General features: G+C 53.7%; 3 pseudogenes; all 3 read left to right on the top strand.

The window, feature by feature from the left end:
• Positions 1-2,242: 2,242 nt before the first annotated feature.
• LOC144673753 (U2 spliceosomal RNA) lies at positions 2,243-2,419 on the top strand (annotated as a pseudogene).
• Positions 2,420-7,768: 5,349 nt separating this feature from the next.
• LOC144673758 (U2 spliceosomal RNA) lies at positions 7,769-7,949 on the top strand (annotated as a pseudogene).
• A 5,649-nt stretch (positions 7,950-13,598) lies between these two features.
• LOC144673752 (U2 spliceosomal RNA) lies at positions 13,599-13,775 on the top strand (annotated as a pseudogene).
• Positions 13,776-19,460: the final 5,685 nt, after the last annotated feature.

Here is a 19,460-nt window from a genome sequence, read left to right as displayed (position 1 = left end):
AAACCCCCGGAAGCGACGGCCTGCCGGCGGAGTTGTATTCGGCTCTGTGGGACTTGATCGGCCCAGACCTGCTAGAAGTGTACGAGAGTATGCTCCTGGCCGGCAGCATGTCAGAATCCATGAGGAAAGGCATCATCACCCTCATCTACAAGCACAAGGGGGAAAGGGAGGAAATTAGAAATTGGCGACCCATTTCACTGTTGAATGTGGACTATAAGATTCTGTCCAAGGTCATCGCCAACCGGGTCAAATCCGCTCTGGAATTGGTGATTCACCCTGACCAGACCTGCTCTGTGCCAGGCAGGAAGATCTCTGACAGCCTGGCGCTGCTCAGGGATACGATTGCCTATGTACAGGACAGGGGTGTGGATACCTGCCTCATCAGCTTGGATCAGGAGAAGGCCTTTGACAGAATATCGCACACCTACATGGGGGATGTGCTCTCCAAAATGGGCTTTGGGGAGGGAATTCGAAATTGGATCCAACTGCTCTACACTAACATCAGTAGCGCAGTCTCAATCAATGGGTGGGAAACAGATAGCTTTCCGATCAAATCTGGAGTCAGGCAGGGCTGTCCTCTCTCGCCTGTCCTTTTCGTGTGCTGCATAGAACCCTTTGCCGAGTCCATCAGGAAGGATCCGGGCATAAGAGGAGTGACGATCCCAGGCAGTGGAGGCACTCAGGTAAAAGCCTCCCTGTACATGGACGACGTCGCCGTTTTCTGCTCGGATCCGCTGTCGGTGCGCAGACTGATGCACGTCTGCGACCAGTTCGAACTGGCCTCGGGAGCCAAGGTAAATCGTGGGAAGAGCGAGGCCATGTTCTTTGGGAACTGGGCTGACCGATCCTTTGTCCCCTTCACTGTCAGGGCTGACGGCCTGAAGGTGCTGGGGATATGGTTCGGAGGGACCGGGGCATGCGTTAGAAACTGGAAGGAGCGAGTGGCTATGGTGAAAAGGAAACTGGGCATGTGGGAGCGACGCTCCCTCTCCATTGCGGGTAAGAACCTGGTCATCAGGTGTGAGGTACTCTCGCTGTTGCTGTACGTGGCGCAGGTCTGGCCCATTCCACACTCCTGCGCGATGGCGATCACTCGAGCCATCTTCCGCTTTATCTGGAGGTCGAAAATGGATCGTGTCTGCAGGGACGCGATGTACAAGCCTCTAGATAAAGGGGGAAAAAACGTGCCCAACATCGCCCTCATACTGATGGCCACCTTTGTGTGTGGCTGCATCAAGCGGTGCGTAGACCCTCAGTACGCAAACACCAAGTGTCACTACGTGCTGAGGTTCTACCTGTCCCCGGTGTTGCGAAGGATGGGTCTGGCCACGCTGCCGCGGAACGCTCCAAGTAGTTGGACCGTGCCGTACCACCTGTCCCTGGTGGGAAAATTTATGCAGAAAAACACCTTTGACCACAAGTCCATCAGGCAGTGGTCAGCACGTAACGTCCTAGAGGCCCTGAGGGAAAAGGAGAGGGTGGACCCTGTGGGATGGTTCCCCGAGCAGACTGTCAAAGTCATTTGGCAGAATGCCTCATCGCCAGAACTTTCCAACAAGCACCAAGACGAAGCTTGGCTGGTGGTGAGAAAGGCCCTCCCCGTCAGATCCTTCCTACACGCCAGGAGTCTCACCCCCTCTGCACGTTGCCCTCGAGGTGGCTGTGGTGGGGAAGAGACCGTTGTTCACCTCCTTGTGGATTGTGCCTTTGCAAAGAAAGTCTGGAGAGAGATGCAGTGGTTGCTGTCGAGGTTCATCCCGAGCAGTTCTGTGACACAGGACTCTGTGCTCTACGGGCTGTTCCCAGGGACACACACCGAGACAAACATCGACTGCAGCTGGAGGATCATCAACTCGGTGAAAGACGCGCTTTGGTCTGCCCGAAACTTGTTGGTCTTCCAGCACAAAGAGTTGTCCCCGACCGATTGTTGCGGACTGGCACAATCCAAAGTCCAGGACTACGTGCTGAGGGACGCACTAAAGCTTGGGGCAGCTGCCGCCAAGGCGCAATGGGGAAGGGTCGCTGTCTAAGACATTTTTACCACAGCGCACCGAGAGACTGGGAACTGTTTAGAGCCCCTCGGGCTGTACAGATCAAAATGAAAGGCTGTAAATGATTGTAATATTGTTTGTACTGATGCACCTGGTGATACATTTTGTAAAAGTTTAACCTGGATTGTACCCTTGTAATGTTGTTTTTGAAATGGTTTTGAATGTGATTGAAGATTTTTTATGAAAAAAGTATATTTTTACAAAAAAAAAAAAAATCTGTTCTTATCAGTTTAATATCTGATACGTCCCTTATCTGGGGACCATATATTAAATTGATTTTTGGAGCAGGGAGATGGAATAGGGGCTTGCTCCGTCCACTCCACGCATCGACCCGGTATTGCAGTATCTCTGGGAATGGTGCACCACCCCTTTCCAGGGGATTTTCAATGCTAACAATAGTTTTCTTACAAACATCTGCTTTCTTTACTTTTCAACATGCACATCTTTCAAAACACAACTTTCTTTCTTTCTCATCGCTTCTCGGCCTTTTGGCTAACATCAAGTGTTGCAGGGGTGACACCATGGTCCTGCCAAGGCAAGGTCGGGATGGAAGGCCGATAACCAATCGCAATCCAAATCCATACCGTGGGTTACCTATCACCGTCCGAGTCACGGTGAACCACAGCGAAGGAGGATCACCTATGGATCGGGGCTTCTTCACCAGGAGGATCCTGTTGAAGGCGTGCGGCTTCCAAGCTACGGAGATCTTCACCTTGCACGACTCCCGCAAAGGCGGTTATTTTGACGTGACGTTCAAGCGGGTGGCAGACTGCGTCCGGCTCCTGAGGGTGTTCGAGGAGAAGAGAGACCTGCCGGAGATGAAGATCCTGACGGCGGAGCCGCACTTTTCTCTGCCGTTGCAACGGGAACGTGAGGTGATGGTGCATGTGTACAACCCCTTCGTCCCTGTCGCCGACGTGGTCACCTTCCTCACCAGGTACTTCGATAAGGTGGGGAGCGGCACCGAGATTCGAGACGACTTGGGGATCTGGACAGGCAAACGCCTGTTTAAGGTCACGCTAAAGACCGATGGTAAGGCAGCCATTTTCCACCCTCCCTCCAGTTTCGCTATCGGGGGAAACCGGGGCTACCTGGTCTACGCTGGGCAACCCAAGCATTGTCGCTCATGCGGCAAGGCTGGTCATGTGGCGGCCAACTGCAGCGCCTCCCTCTGCAAGATCTGCAAACAGGAAGGGCACAAGACAAAAGACTGCAAACAGGCCAAGTGCTGCAACCTGTGTGGCGAGGCAAGTCACCTCTACAGGACCTGCCCCAAACGCTGCCGTACTTACGCACAGGCAGCCAAAGCCGACCAGGGGGAAGCAGAAGAAATGTTCCGTGTCACTCCAACCACCAAGGCCCCCAGGGAGCTCAACGGGACAAAGGAGGACACAGAGAGAGACAAGGTGGAGAAAGAGAATGAGGCAACAGAGAGCCAATCAACAGCACTACCCCCCGAACCTCCCAGTCCTCAGGACAGCGAATCAATGGAGGAGGAGGCAGCAGTGGAAAAGCAGCAGGGGGAGTGGCAGACGGTGAAGAACAAGAACAAGAAAAGTATGAGGGAGCGAAGAAGAAGCAAAGGCGTTTCCCAGAGAAGCGGCAAGAGGCGTCTCCCATCCGACACGGATGACAAGGGCAGCAGCTCTTCGGATGATGAAGTGCCAGAGCGGCACCGACAGAAGAGGCGGCAAAGCTCCAGGGCGTTGGAGGACGAGACACCCGAGCTCCAGAAAATTGGAGACAACAAGGAGACCAGCGCACCCCAACTTTGCCTGCAACCTGAGGAGGCCAGTGCACCATAGCCCCTGGAATCTGGGAGCAGTGAGGCAATCATCGCACCCCAGCTCCAGGAAGCCGGGAACAGCAACACCCCAGAGGGGGTGAGTTTTGGAGAAGCTTCTCCAGCAAAGGTCATCTCAAAACCCGCTCTCTACGTGAACCTCCAGATGCCACTGGAGCAGAACACGGCCAAGGAGATCTACCTCAGCCCATCCAAAGTGAAGGAATTTGAGCTCACTACGGGTATGAAGGAGCAGACTAAAGGTCTGGGACTCTCAGAGACAGTGGGTTTGGTAGGAGAATAAATGCTTTAAAATGGGTTTAAAGATTGTATCCATAAATGTGCGTAGCATTAAATCTACTACGCGATGTGTTGCGACCTTGGACTACCTAGCCAAGGTCAAAGCTGACCTGTTGTTTCTGCAGGAGTGTGCGATACCGCACCTCAGCTCCTACAGGCAATGGTCACGATGGTGGTCCCACGGGCCATCGATCTGGTCGGGCGGAAACGACTCTCGTTCCTCCGGCCTGGGTATTCTGCTGCGGGGAGGCAACTTCACCGTCTCCGAGGTCAAGGAGGTGGTGGGCGGGCGACTCCTGGTAGCAGACGTAATGTACAAGAACGCTCCACTCCGGTTAATTAATGTGTATGGCCCGGCACAAGGGGCTGAGCGGCTGGAGGTTTTTCAGCAGCTCCCACTGCTGCTGGCGACCTCCAGGCCGGTCATTCTGGGCGGGGACTTCAACTGCATCATCGATGCGGCTGGACGATCCGGCAGGGCCGGAAGCAGATTGGACGCTACGTCCAGATCCCTGATGGAAACAGTTAAGGATGCCAAGCTGCACGACGTCTTCAGCAACCCTGCAGACGGAGCGCAGCGTAGATACACCTGGTCGCGGCCAGACGGGTCCATTCGTTCCAGGATAGACTTCCTGTTTGTGTCCCGTGCATTCACAGTCAGATCCACCGAGGTCAAGCCGGTGTTCTTCTCTGACCACTGCCTCCTACTGGCGGACTGCCACTTGGAGGAAGACCTGAGGGTGGGCAGGGGGGCATGGAAGCTAAATGTGCAACTGCTGACCCCAGAGAACATTGAGGAGCTCAAGAGGGATTACAAAGGTTGGAGAACCGTGAAACCCCTCTTTGAGTCCCTGACACACTGGTGGGAAGTGATCAAGGGAAGCATCAAGAGGTTTTTCATCCGCAAAGGCACCCAGAAAGCTAGAAAGGAACAGAGGGAAATGTCCCGACTCCAGGAAAAGATGCAGAATCTGCTCCGGCTGCAGTCGATGGGGGTCGATGTCAAGGAGGAGCTCCAAGAGGTGAAGGGCCAGCAAGCCTCGCACTTTGCCTCGGAGGCCTCCAAGATCATCTTCCGTTCCAGGGTCCGCTCCGTGGAGCAGGATGAGACGTGCTCACGTTTCTTCTTCCAAAAGGTACACAGAGAGCGCTCTGTGATCAGCAGCCTGAAGGAAGAAGACGGCTCAGTAAAGTCATCACGGTCCGACATTCTGAGGATCAGCAAATCCTTTTATGCCGGACTGTATGACGTGAAGCCCACGGACAGCACGGCCTCCCAGTCCTTCCTGTCCTCTATCACGGAGGTCTTAGACCACAGTACGCGGGAGAGCCTAGACAAACCGCTAACTCCTGACGAACTGACTAAGGCCCTCGAGTCCTTCGAGAAGAGTAAAACCCCCGGAAGCGACGGCCTGCCGGCGGAGTTGTATTCGGCTCTGTGGGACATGATCGGCCCAGACCTGCTAGAAGTGTACGAGAGTATGCTCCTGGCCGGCAGCATGTCAGAATCCATGAGGAAAGGCATCATCACCCTCATCTACAAGCACAAGGGGGAAAGGGAGGAAATTAGAAATTGGCGACCCATTTCACTGTTGAATGTGGACTATAAGATTCTGTCCAAGGTCATCGCCAACCGGGTCAAATCCGCTCTGGAATTGATGATTCACCCTGACCAGACCTGCTCTGTGCCAGGCAGGAAGATCTCTGACAGCCTGGCGCTGCTCAGGGATACGATTGCCTATGTACAGGACAGGGGTGTGGATACCTGCCTCATCAGCTTGGATCAGGAGAAGGCCTTTGACAGAATATCGCACACCTACATGGGGGATGTGCTCTCCAAAATGGGCTTTGGGGAGGGAATTCGAAATTGGATCCAACTGCTCTACACTAACATCAGTAGCGCAGTCTCAATCAATGGGTGGGAAACAGATAGCTTTCCGATTAAATCTGGAGTCAGGCAGGGCTGTCCTCTCTCGCCTGTCCTTTTCGTGTGCTGCATAGAACCCTTTGCCGAGTCCATCAGGAAGGATCCGGGCATAAGAGGAGTGACGATCCCAGGCAGTGGAGGCACTCAGGTAAAAGCCTCCCTGTACATGGACGACGTCGCCGTCTTCTGCTCGGATCCGCTGTCGGTGCGCAGACTGATGCACGTCTGCGACCAGTTCGAACTGGCCTCGGGAGCCAAGGTAAATCGTGGGAAGAGCGAGGCCATGTTCTTTGGGAACTGGGCTGACCGATCCTTTGTCCCCTTCACTGTCAGGGCTGACGGCCTGAAGGTGCTGGGGATATGGTTCGGAGGGACCGGGGCATGCGTTAGAAACTGGAAGGAGCGAGTGGCTATGGTGAAAAGGAAACTGGGCATGTGGGAGCGACGCTCCCTCTCCATTGCGGGTAAGAACCTGGTCATCAGGTGTGAGGTACTCTCGCTGTTGCTGTACGTGGCGCAGGTCTGGCCCATTCCACACTCCTGCGCGACGGCGATCACTCGAGCCATCTTCCGCTTTATCTGGAGGTCGAAAATGGATCGTGTCTGCAGGGACGCGATGTACAAGCCTCTAGATAAAGGGGGAAAAAATGTGCCCAACATCGCCCTCATACTGATGGCCACCTTTGTGTGTGGCTGCATCAAGCGGTGCGTAGACCCTCAGTACGCAAACACCAAGTGTCACTACGTGCTGAGGTTCTACCTGTCCCCGGTGTTGCGAAGGATGGGTCTGGCCACGCTGCCGCGGAACGCTCCAAGTAGTTGGACCGTGCCGTACCACCTGTCCCTGGTGGAAAAATTTATGCAGAAAAACACCTTTGACCACAAGTCCATCAGGCAGTGGTCAGCACGTAACGTCCTAGAGGCCCTGAGGGAAAAGGAGAGGGTGGACCCTGTGGGATGGTTCCCCGAGCAGACTGTCAAAGTCATTTGGCAGAATGCCTCATCGCCAGAACTTTCCAACAAGCACCAAGACGTAGCTTGGCTGGTGGTGAGAAAGGCCCTCCCCGTCAGATCCTTCCTACACGCCAGGAGTCTCACCCCCTCTGCACGTTGCCCTCGAGGTGGCTGTGGTGGGGAAGAGACCGTTGTTCACCTCCTTGTGGATTGTGCCTTTGCAAAGAAAGTCTGGAGAGAGATGCAGTGGTTGCTGTCGAGGTTCATCCCGAGCAGTTCTGTGACACAGGACTCTGTGCTCTACGGGCTGTTCCCAGGGACACACACCGAGACAAACATCGACTGCAGCTGGAGGATCATCAACTCGGTGAAAGACGCGCTTTGGTCTGCCCGAAACTTGTTGGTCTTCCAGCACAAAGAGTTGTCCCCGACCGATTGTTGCGGACTGGCACAATCCAAAGTCCAGGACTACGTGCTGAGGGACGCACTAAAGCTTGGGGCAGCTGCCGCAAAGGCGCAATGGGGAAGGGTCGCTGTCTAAGACCTTTCTGCCACAGCGCACCGAGAGACTGGGAACTGTTTAGAGCCCCTCGGGCTGTGCAGATCAAAATGAAAGGCTGTAAATGATTGTAATATTGTTTGTACTGATGCACCTGGTGATACATTTTGTAAAAGTTTAACCTGGATTGTACCCTTGTAATGTTGTTTTTGAAATGGTTTTGAATGTGATTGAAGATTTTTTATGAATAAAGTATATTTTTACAAAAAAAAAAAAAAAAAATCTGTTCTTATCAGTTTAATATCTGATATGTCCCTTATCTGGGGACCATATATTAAATTGATTTTTGGAGCAGGGAGATGGAATAGGGGCTTGCTCCGTCCACCCCATGCATCGACCCGGTATTGCAGTATCTCTGGGAATGGTGCACCACCCCTTTCCAGGGGATTTTCAATGCTAAAAATAGTTTTCTTACAAACATCTGCTTTCTTTACTTTTCAACATGCACATCTTTCAAAACACAACTTTCTTTCTTTCTCATCGCTTCTCGGCCTTTTGGCTAACATCAAGTGTTGCAGGGGCGACACCATGGTCCTGCCAAGGCAAGGTCGGGATGGAAGGCCGATAACCAATCGCAATCCAAATCCATACCGTGGGCTACCTATCACCGTCCGAGTCACGGTGAACCACAGCGAAGGAGGATCACCTATGGATCGGGGCTTCTTCACCAGGAGGATCCTGTTGAAGGCGTGCGGCTTCCAAGCTACGGAGATCTTCACCCTGCACGACTCCCGCAAAGGCGGTTATTTTGACGTGACGTTCAAGCGGGTGGCAGACTGCGTCCGGCTCCTGAGGGTGTTCGAGGAGAAGAGAGACCTGCCGGAGATGAAGATCCTGACGGCGGAGCCGCACTTTTCTCTGCCGTTGCAACGGGAACGTGAGGTGATGGTGCATGTGTACAACCACTTCGTCCCTGTCGCCGACGTGGTCACCTTCCTCACCAGGTACTTCGATAAGGTGGGGAGCGGCACCGAGATTCGAGACGACTTGGGGATCTGGACAGGCAAACGCCTGTTTAAGGTCACGCTAAAGACCGACGGTAAGGGAGCCATTTTCCACCCTCCCTCCAGTTTCGCCATCGGGGGAAACCGGGGCTACCTGGTCTACGCTGGGCAACCCAAGCATTGTCGCTCATGCGGCAAGGCTGGTCATGTGGCGTCCAACTGCAGCGCCTCCCTCTGCAAGATCTGCAAACAGGAAGGGCACCAGACAAAAGACTGCAAACAGGCCAAGTGCTGCAACCTGTGTGGCGAGGCAAGTCACCTCTACAGGACCTGCCCCAAACGCTGCCGTACTTACGCACAGGCAGCCAAAGCCGACCAGGGGGAAGCAGAAGAAATGTTCCGTGTCACTCCAACCACCAAGGCCCCCAGGGAGCTCAACGGGACAAAGGAGGACACAGAGAGAGACAAGGTGGAGAAAGAGATTGAGGCAACAGAGAGCCAATCAACAGCACTACCCCCTGAACCTCCCAGTCCTCAGGACAGCGAATCAATGGAGGAGGAGGCAGCAGTGGAAAAGCAGCAGGGGGAGTGGCGGACGGTGAAGAACAGGAACAAGAAAAGTAAGAGGGAGCGAAGAAGAAGCAAAGGCGTTTCCCAGAGAAGCGGCAAGAGGCGTCTCCCATCCGACACGGATGACAAGGGCAGCAGCTCTTCGGATGATGAAGTGCCAGAGCGGCACCGACAGAAGAGGCGGCAAAGCTCCAGGGCGTTGGAGGACGAGACACCCGAGCTCCAGAAAATTGGAGACAACAAGGAGACCAGCGCACCCCAACTTTGCCTGCAACCTGAGGAGGCCAGTGCACCACAGCCCCTGGAATCTGGGAGCAGTGAGGCAATCATCGCACCCCAGCTCCAGGAAGCCGGGAACAGCAACACCCCAGAGGGGGTGAGTTTTGGAGAAGCTTCTCCAGCAAAGGTCATCTCAAAACCCGCTCTCTACGTGAACCTCCAGATGCCACCGGAGCAGAACACGGCCAAGGAGATCTACCTCAGCCCATCCAAAGTGAAGGAATTTGAGCTCACTACGGGTATGAAGGAGCAGACTAAAGGTCTGGGACTCTCAGAGACAGTGGGTTTGGTAGGAGAATAAATGCTGTAAAATGGGTTTAAAGATTGTATCCATAAATGTGCGTAGCATTAAATCTACTACGCGATGTGTTGCGACCTTGGACTACCTAGCCAAGGTCAAAGCTGACCTGTTGTTTCTGCAGGAGTGTGCGATACCGCACCTCAGCTCCTACAGGCAATGGTCACGATGGTGGTCCCACGGGCCATCGATCTGGTCGGGCGGAAACGACTCTCGTTCCTCCGGCCTGGGTATTCTGCTGCGGGGAGGCAACTTCACCGTCTCCGAGGTCAAGGAGGTGGTGGGCGGGCGACTCCTGGTAGCAGACGTAATGTACAAGAACGCTCCACTCCGGTTAATTAACGTGTATGGCCCGGCACAAGGGGCTGAGCGGCTGGAGGTTTTTCAGCATCTCCCACTGCTGCTGGCGACCTCCAGGCCGGTCGTTCTGGGCGGGGACTTCAACTGCATCATCGATGCGGCTGGACGATCCGGCAGGGCCGGAAGCAGATTGGACGCTACGTCCAGATCCCTGATGGAAACAGTTAAGGATGCCAAGCTGCACGACGTCTTCAGCAACCCTGCAGACGGAGCGCAGCGTAGATACACCTGGTCGCGGCCAGACGGGTCCATTCGTTCCAGGATAGACTTCCTGTTTGTGTCCCGTGCATTCACAGTCAGATCCACCGAGGTCAAGCCGGTGTTCTTCTCTGACCACTGCCTCCTACTGGCGGACTGCCACTTGGAGGAAGACCTGAGGGTGGGCAGGGGGGCATGGAAGCTAAATGTGCAACTGCTGACCCCAGAGAACATTGAGGAGCTCAAGAGGGATTACAAAGGTTGGAGAACCGTGAAACCCCTCTTTGAGTCCCTGACACACTGGTGGGAAGTGATCAAGGGAAGCATCAAGAGGTTTTTCATCCGCAAAGGCACCCAGAAAGCTAGAAAGGAACAGAGGGAATTGTCCCGACTCCAGGAAAAGATGCAGAATCTGCTCCGGCTGCAGTCGATGGGGGTCGATGTCAAGGAGGAGCTCCAAGAGGTGAAGGGCCAGCAAGCCTCGCACTTTGCCTCGGAGGCCTCCAAGATCATCTTCCGTTCCAGAGTCCGCTCCGTGGAGCAGGATGAGACGTGCTCACGTTTCTTCTTCCAAAAGGTACACAGAGAGCGCTCTGTGATCAGCAGCCTGAAGGAAGAAGACGGCTCAGTAAAGTCATCACGGTCCGACATTCTGAGGATCAGCAAATCCTTTTATGCCGGACTGTATGACGTGAAGCCCACGGACAGCACGGCCTCCCAGTCCTTCCTGTCCTCTATCACGGAGGTCTTAGACCACAGTACGCGGGAGAGCCTAGACAAACCGCTAACTCCTGACGAACTGACTAAGGCCCTCGAGTCCTTCGAGAAGAGTAAAACCCCCGGAAGCGACGGCCTGCCGGCGGAGTTGTATTCGGCTCTGTGGGACTTGATCGGCCCAGACCTGCTAGAAGTGTACGAGAGTATGCTCCTGGCCGGCAGCATGTCAGAATCCATGAGGAAAGGCATCATCACCCTCATCTACAAGCACAAGGGGGAAAGGGAGGAAATTAGAAATTGGCGACCCATTTCACTGTTGAATGTGGACTATAAGATTCTGTCCAAGGTCATCGCCAACCGGGTCAAATCCGCTCTGGAATTGGTGATTCACCCTGACCAGACCTGCTCTGTGCCAGGCAGGAAGATCTCTGACAGCCTGGCGCTGCTCAGGGATACGATTGCCTATGTACAGGACAGGGGTGTGGATACCTGCCTCATCAGCTTGGATCAGGAGAAGGCCTTTGACAGAATATCGCACACCTACATGGGGGATGTGCTCTCCAAAATGGGCTTTGGGGATGGAATTCGAAATTGGATCCAACTGCTCTACACTAACATCAGTAGCGCAGTCTCAATCAATGGGTGGGAAACAGATAGCTTCCCGATCAAATCTGGAGTCAGGCAGGGCTGTCCTCTCTCGCCTGTCCTTTTCGTGTGTTGCATAGAACCCTTTGCCGAGTCCATCAGGAAGGATCCGGGCATAAGAGGAGTGACGATCCCAGGCAGTGGAGGCACTCAGGTAAAAGCCTCCCTGTACATGGACGACGTCGCCGTCTTCTGCTCGGATCCGCTGTCGGTGCGCAGACTGATGCACATCTGCGACCAGTTCGAACTGGCCTCGGGAGCCAAGGTAAATCGTGGGAAGAGCGAGGCCATGTTCTTTGGGAACTGGGCTGACCGATCCTTTGTCCCCTTCACTGTCAGGGCTGACGGCCTGAAGGTGCTGGGGATATGGTTCGGAGGGACCGGGGCATGCGTTAGAAACTGGAAGGAGCGAGTGGCTATGGTGAAAAGGAAACTGGGCATGTGGGAGCGACGCTCCCTCTCCATTGCGGGTAAGAACCTGGTCATCAGGTGTGAGGTACTCTCGCTGTTGCTGTACGTGGCGCAGGTCTGGCCCATTCCAGACTCCTGCGCGACGGCGATCACTCGAGCCATCTTCCGCTTTATCTGGAGGTCGAAAATGGATCGTGTCCGCAGGGATGCGATGTACAAGCCTCTAGATAAAGGGGGAAATAACGTGCCCAACATCGCCCTCATACTGATGGCCACCTTTGTGTGCGGCTGCATCAAGCGGTGCGTAGACCCTCAGTACGCAAACACCAAGTGTCACTACGTGCTGAGGTTCTACCTGTCCCCGGTGTTGCGAAGGATGGGTCTGGCCACGCTGCCGCGGAACGCTCCAAGTAATTGGACCGTGCCGTACCACCTGTCCCTGGTGGAAAAATTTATGCAGAAAAACACCTTTGACCACAAGTCCATCAGGCAGTGGTCAGCACGTAACGTCCTAGAGGCCCTGAGGGATAAGGAGAGGGTGGACCCTGTGGGATGGTTCCCCGAGCAGACTGTCAAAGTCATTTGGCAGAATGCCTCATCGCCAGAACTTTCCAACAAGCACCAAGACGTAGCTTGGCTGGTGGTGAGAAAGGCCCTCCCCGTCAGATCCTTCCTACACGCCAGGAAGCTCACCCCCTCTGCACGTTGCCCTCGAGGTGGCTGTGGTGGGGAAGAGACCGTTGTCCACCTCCTTGTGGATTGTGCCTTAGCAAAGAAAGTCTGGAGAGAGATGCAGTGGTTGCTGTCGAGGTTCATCCCGAGCAGTTCTGTGACACAGGACTCTGTGCTCTACGGGCTGTTCCCAGGGACACACACCGAGACAAACATCGACTGCAGCTGGAGGATCATCAACTCGGTGAAAGAGGCGCTTTGGTCTGCCCGAAACTTGTAGGTCTTCCAGCACAAAGAGTTGTCCCCGACCGATTGTTGCGGACTGGCACAATCCAAAGTCCAGGACTACGTGCTGAGGGACGCACTACAGCTTGGGGCAGCTGCCGCAAAGGCGCAATGGGGAAGGGTCGCTGTCTAAGACCTTTCTACCACAGCGCACCGAGAGACTGGGAACTGTTTAGAGCCCCTCGGGCTGTACAGATCAAAATGAAAGGCTGTAAATGATTGTAATATTGTTTGTACTGATGCACCTGGTGATACATTTTGTAAAAGTTTAACGTGCATTGTACCCTTGTAATGTTGTTTTTGAAATGGTTTTGAATGCGTTTGAAGATATTTTATGAATAAAGTATATTTTTACAAAAAAAAAAAAAAAAATCTGTTCTTATCAGTTTAGGCAGCTGCCGCAAAGGCGCAATGGGGAAGGGTCGCTGTCTAAGACCTTTCTACCACAGCGCACCGAGAGACTGGGAACTGTTTAGAGCCCCTCGGGCTGTACAGATCAAAATGAAAGGCTGTAAATGATTGTAATATTGTTTGTACTGAAGCACCTGGTGATACATTTTGTAAAAGTTTAACCTGGATTGTACCCTTGTAATGTTGTTTTTGAAATGGTTTTGAATGTGATTGAAGATATTTTATGAATAAAGTATATTTTTACAAAAAAAAAAAAAATCTGTTCTTATCAGTTTAATATCTGATACGTCCCTTATCTGGGGACCATATATTAAATTGATTTTTGGAGCAGGGAGATGGAATAGGGGCTTGCTCCGTCCACTCCACGCATCGACCCGGTATTGCAGTATCTCTGGGAATGGTGCACCACCCCTTTCCAGGGGATTTTCAATGCTAAAAATAGTTTTCTTACAAACATCTGCTTTCTTTACTTTTCAACATGCACATCTTTCAAAACACAACTTTCTTTCTTTCTCATCGCTTCTCGGCCTTTTGGCTAAGATCAAGTGTTGCAGGGGCGACACCATGGTCCTGCCATGGCAAGGTCGGGATGGAAGGGCGATAACCAATCGCAATCCGAATCCATACCGTGGGTTACCTATCACCGTCCGAGTCACGGTGAACCACAGCGAAGGAGGATCACCTATGGATCGGGGCTTCTTCACCAGGAGGATCCTGTTGAAGGCGTGCGGCTTCCAAGCTACGGAGATCTTCACCCTGCACGACTCCCGCAAAGGCGGTTATTTTGACGTGACGTTCAAGCGGGTGGCAGACTGCGTCCGGCTCCTGAGGGTGTTCGAGGAGAAGAGAGACCTGCCGGAGATGAAGATCCTGACGGCGAGGCGCACTTTTCTCTGCCGTTGCAACGGGAACGTGAGGTGATGGTGCATGTGTACAACCCCTTCGTCCCTGTCGCCGACCTGGTCACCTTCCTCACCAGGTACTTCGATAAGGTGGGGAGCGGCACCGAGATTCGAGACGACTTGGGGATCTGGACAGGCAAACGCCTGTTTAAGGTCACGCTAAAGACCGACGGTAAGGGAGCCATTTTCCACCCTCCCTCCAGTTTCGCCATCGGGGGAAACCGGGGCTACCTGGTCTACGCTGGGCAACCCAAGCATTGTCGCTCATGCGGCAAGGCTGGTCATGTGGCGGCCAACTGCAGCGCCTCCCTCTGCAAGATCTGCAAACAGGAAGGGCACCAGACAAAAGACTGCAAACAGGCCAAGTGCTGCAACCTGTGTGGCGAGGCAAGTCACCTCTACAGGACCTGCCCCAAACGCTGCCGTACTTACGCACAGGCAGCCAAAGCCGACCAGGGGGAAGCAGAAGAAATGTTCCGTGTCACTCCAACCACCAAGGCCCCCAGGGAGCTCAACGGGACAAAGGAGGACACAGAGAGAGACAAGCTGGAGAAAGAGATTGAGGCAACAGAGAGCCAATCAACAGCACTACCCCCTGTACCTCCCAGTCCTCAGGACAGCGAATCAATGGAGGAGGAGGCAGCAGTGGAAAAGCAGCAGGGGGAGTGGCGGACGGTGAAGAAGAAGAAAAGTAAGAGGGAGCGAAGAAGAAGCAAAGGCGTTTCCCAGAGAAGCGGCAAGAGGCGTCTCCCATCCGACACGGATGACAAGGGCAGCAGCTCTTCGGATGATGAAGTGCCAGAGCGGCACCGACAGAAGAGGCGGCAAAGCTCCAGGGCGTTGGAGGACGAGACACCCGAGCTCCAGAAAATTGGAGACAACAAGGAGACCAGCGCACCCCAACTTTGCCTGCAACCTGAGGAGGCCAGTGCACCACAGCCCCTGGAATCTGGGAGCAGTGAGGCAATCATCGCACCCCAGCTCCAGGAAGCCGGGAACAGCAACACCCCAGAGGGGGTGAGTTTTGGAGAAGCTTCTCCAGCAAAGGTCATCTCAAAACCCGCTCTCTACGTGAACCTCCAGATGCCACCGGAGCAGAACACGGCCAAGGAGATCTACCTCAGCCCATCCAAAGTGAAGGAATTTGAGCTCACTACGGGTATGAAGGAGCAGACTAAAGGTCTGGGACTCTCAGAGACAGTGGGTTTGGTAGGAGAATAAATGCTTTAAAATGGGTTTAAAGATTGTATCCATAAATGTGCGTAGCATTAAATCTACTACGCGATGTGTTGCGACCTTGGACTACCTAGCCAAGGTCAAAGCTGACCTGTTGTTTCTGCAGGAGTGTGCGATACCGCACCTCAGCTCCTACAGGCAATGGTCACGATGGTGGTCCCACGGGCCATCGATCTGGTCGGGCGGAAAGGACTCTCGTTCCTCCGGCCTGGGTATTCTGCTGCGGGGAGGCAACTTCACCGTCTCCGAGGTCAAGGAGGTGGTGGGCGGGCGACTCCTCGTAGCAGACGTAATGTACAAGAACGCTCCACTCCGGTTAATTAACGTGTATGGCCCGGCACAAGGGGCTGAGCGGCTGGAGGTTTTTCAGCAGCTCCCACTGCTGCTGGCGACCTCCAGGCCGGTCATTCTGGGCGGGGACTTCAACTGCATCATCGATGCGGCTGGACGATCCGGCAGGGCCGGCAGCAGATTGGACGCTACGTCCAGATCCCTGATGGAAACAGTTAAGGATGCCAAGCTGCACGACGTCTTCAGCAACCCTGCAGACGGAGCGCAGCGTAGATACACCTGGTCGCGGCCAGACGGGTCCATTCGTTCCAGGATAGACTTCCTGTTTGTGTCCCGTGCATTCACAGTCAGATCCACCGAGGTCAAGCCGGTGTTCTTCTCTGACCACTGCCTCCTACTGGCGGACTGCCACTTGGAGACGGACCTGAGGGTGGGCAGGGGGACATGGAAGCTAAATGTGCAACTGCTGACCCCAGAGAACATTGAGGAGCTCAAGAGGGATTACAAAGGTTGGAGAACCGTGAAACCCCTCTTTGAGTCCCTGACACACTGGTGGGAAGCGATCAAGGGAAGCATCAAGAGGTTTTTCATCCGCAAAGGCACCCAGAAAGCTAGAATGGAACAGAGGGAAATGTCCCGACTCCAGAAAAAGATGCAGAATCTGCTCCGGCTGCAGTCGATGGGGGTCGATGTCAAGGAGGAGCTCCAAGAGGTGAAGGGCCAGCAAGCCTCGCACTTTGCCTCGGAGGCCTCCAAGATCATCTTCCGTTCCAGGGTCCGCTCCGTGGAGCAGGATGAGACGTGCTCACGTTTCTTCTTCCAAAAGGTACACAGAGAGCGCTCTGTGATCAGCAGCCTGAAGGAAGAAGACGGCTCAGTAAAGTCATCACGGTCCGACATTCTGAGGATCAGCAAATCCTTTTATGCCGGATTTTATGACGTGAAGCCGACGGACAGCACGGCCTCCCAGTCCTCCTTGTCCTCTATCACGGAGGTCTTAGGCGACAGTACACGGGAGAGGCTGGACAAACCGCGAACTCCTGACGAACTGACTTAGGCCCTTGAGTCCTTCGAGAAGAGTAAATCTCCCCAGAAGCGACGGCTTGCCGGCGGAGTTGTATTGGGCTCTGTGGGACTGGATGGGCCCAGACCTGCTAGGGGTGTACGAGAGTATGCTCCTGGCCGGCAGTATGTCAGAATCCATGAGGAAAGGCATCATCACCCTCATGTACAAGCACAAGGAAGAAAGGGAGGAAATTAGAAATTGGCGACCCATTTCACTGTTGAATGTGGACTATAAGATTCTGTCCAAGGTCATCGCCAATCGGGTCAAATCCGCTCTGGAATTGGTGATACACCCTGACCAGACCTGCACTGTGCCGGGCAGGAAGATCTCTGACAGCCTGGCGCTGCTCAGGGATACGATTGCCTATGTGCAGGACAGGGGTGTGGACACCTGCCTCATCAGCCTGGATTAGGAGAAAGCCTTTGACAGAATATCGCACACCTACATGGTGGATGTGCTCTCAAAATGGGGTTTGGGGAGGGAATTCGCAATTGGATCCAGTTGGATCCTACTCTACACTAACATCAGTAGCGCAGTCTCAATCAATGGGTGGGAATCAGATAGCTTTCCAATTAAATCTGGAGTCAGGCAGGGCTGTCCTCTCTCGCCTGTTCTTTGCTGAGTCCATCAGGAAGGATCCGGGCATTAGAGGAGTTACGATCCCAGGCAGTGGAGGCACTCAGATCAAAGCCTCCCTGTACATGGACGATGTCGCCGTCTTCTGTTCTGATCCGCTGTCGGTGTGCAGACTGATCCACATCTGCGACCAGTTCGAACTGGACTCGGGAGCCAAGGTAAATCGTGGGAAGAGCGAGGCCGTGTTCTTTGGGAACTGGGCTGACCGATCCTTTGTCCCCTTCACCGTCAGTGCTGACGGCCTGAAGGTGCTGGGGATATGGTTCGGAGGGACCGGGGTATGCGTTAGAAACTGGAAGGATCCAGTGTCTATGGTGAAAAGGAAACTGGGAATCTGGGAGCGACGCTTCCTCTCCGTTGCGGGTAAGAACCTGGTCATCAGGTGTGAGGCACTCTCGCTGTTGCTGTACATGGCGCAGGTCTGGCCCATTCCAGACTGCTGCGCGACGGCGATCACCCGAGCCATCTTCCGCTTTATCTGGAGGTCGAAAATGGATCGTGTCCGCAGGGACGCGCTGTATAAGCCTCTAGATAAAGGGGGAATAAACGTGCCCAACATCGCCCTCACACTGATGGCCACCTTTGTGTGCGGCTGTATCAAGCTGTGCGTAGACCCTCGGTACGCAAACACCAGGTGTCACTACGTGCTGAGGTTCTACCTGTCCCCGGTTTAGCGAAGGATGGGTGTGGCCACGCTGCCGCGGAACGCTCCAAGTAGTTGGACCGTGCCGTACCACCTGTCCCTGGTGGAAAACTTTATGCAGAAAAACACCTTTGACCCCAAGTCCATCAGGCAGTGGTCGGCACGTAACGTCCTATAGGCCCTGCGGGGAAAGGAGATGGTGGATCCTGTGCGATGTTTCCCCGAGCAGACTGTCAAAGTCGTTTGGCAGAATGCCTCGTCTCCAGAACTTTCCAACAAGCACCAAGACGTAGCTTGGCTGGTGGTGAGAAATGCCCTCCCCGTCAGATCCTTCCTGAAGTCTCACCCTCTCTGCATGTTGACCTCGAGGTGGCTGTCGTGGGGACGAGACCGTTGTTCACCTCTTTGTGGAATGTGCGTTTGCAAAGAAGGTCTGCAGAGAGTTGCCGTGGTTTTTGTCGCGGTTCATCCCAAGCAGTTCTGTGACACAGGTCTCTGTGCTCTACGTGTTGATCCCAGGGACAGGGACGCACATCGAGACAAGCAGGTGGAGGATCATCTACTCGGTGAAAGACGCTCTTTGGTCTGCCCGAAACTTGTTGGTCTTCCAGTGCGATGAGTTGTCCCCAGCAGAGTGTTGCAGACTGGCTGGCACATTCCAAGGCCGAGGACTACGTGCTGAGGGACGCACTAAAGCTTGGGGCAGCCGCCACAAATGCGCAGTGGGGAACGGTCGCTGTCTAAGACCTTTCAGCCATAGTGCACCGAGGGACTGGGAAAGGTATGGACCCCTCGGCCTGAAAGACTCACATTGAATGTATGCGGTGAATATTACATTTATCACAATTGTATTGAAGCACCTCAGAGTGCAACATGATCTATGTAGATAACTTGAATACTATTGCACTGTCTGACTGCCTGTAATGAGCATGTTGAAATGTCTGTAATGTTCATTGATCGTATTGAAGCGTCGCAGGGTGCGACATGATCTATTTGAAAAACTGGAATATGATTGCACTTTTTGCGATGGCCATTTTGAAATGTTTTGTAATGTTCTTTCAGATATTTTATGGATAAGGTATATTTTTCCACAAAAAAACGACAACAGTTACAAAGAAAACCAACAGCAGCAACAACAGCTCTTCTCCACAGTCTGAATTAGAATTTCAGAGTCAGAAAACAGAGCAAAAAAACACGCAGCGTCCTGAAATGACAAACCTGAAATGAAAGTGTACTTAGTGTATCAAGCCTTTAAACTGCATTGCTGAAAACTCCTTCCTGCCTGCTAGTGCAACAAGATGCTGCAAAGTATATTACACAGC

The sequence above is a fragment of the Cetorhinus maximus genome, unplaced genomic scaffold, assembly GCF_964194155.1.
Source record: "Cetorhinus maximus unplaced genomic scaffold, sCetMax3.hap1.1 HAP1_SCAFFOLD_458, whole genome shotgun sequence".
NCBI classification, from domain to species: domain Eukaryota; kingdom Metazoa; phylum Chordata; class Chondrichthyes; order Lamniformes; family Cetorhinidae; genus Cetorhinus; species Cetorhinus maximus.
Note: the sequence above shows the minus strand (reverse complement) of the source record. Positions and strands in the feature narration are given on the sequence as shown.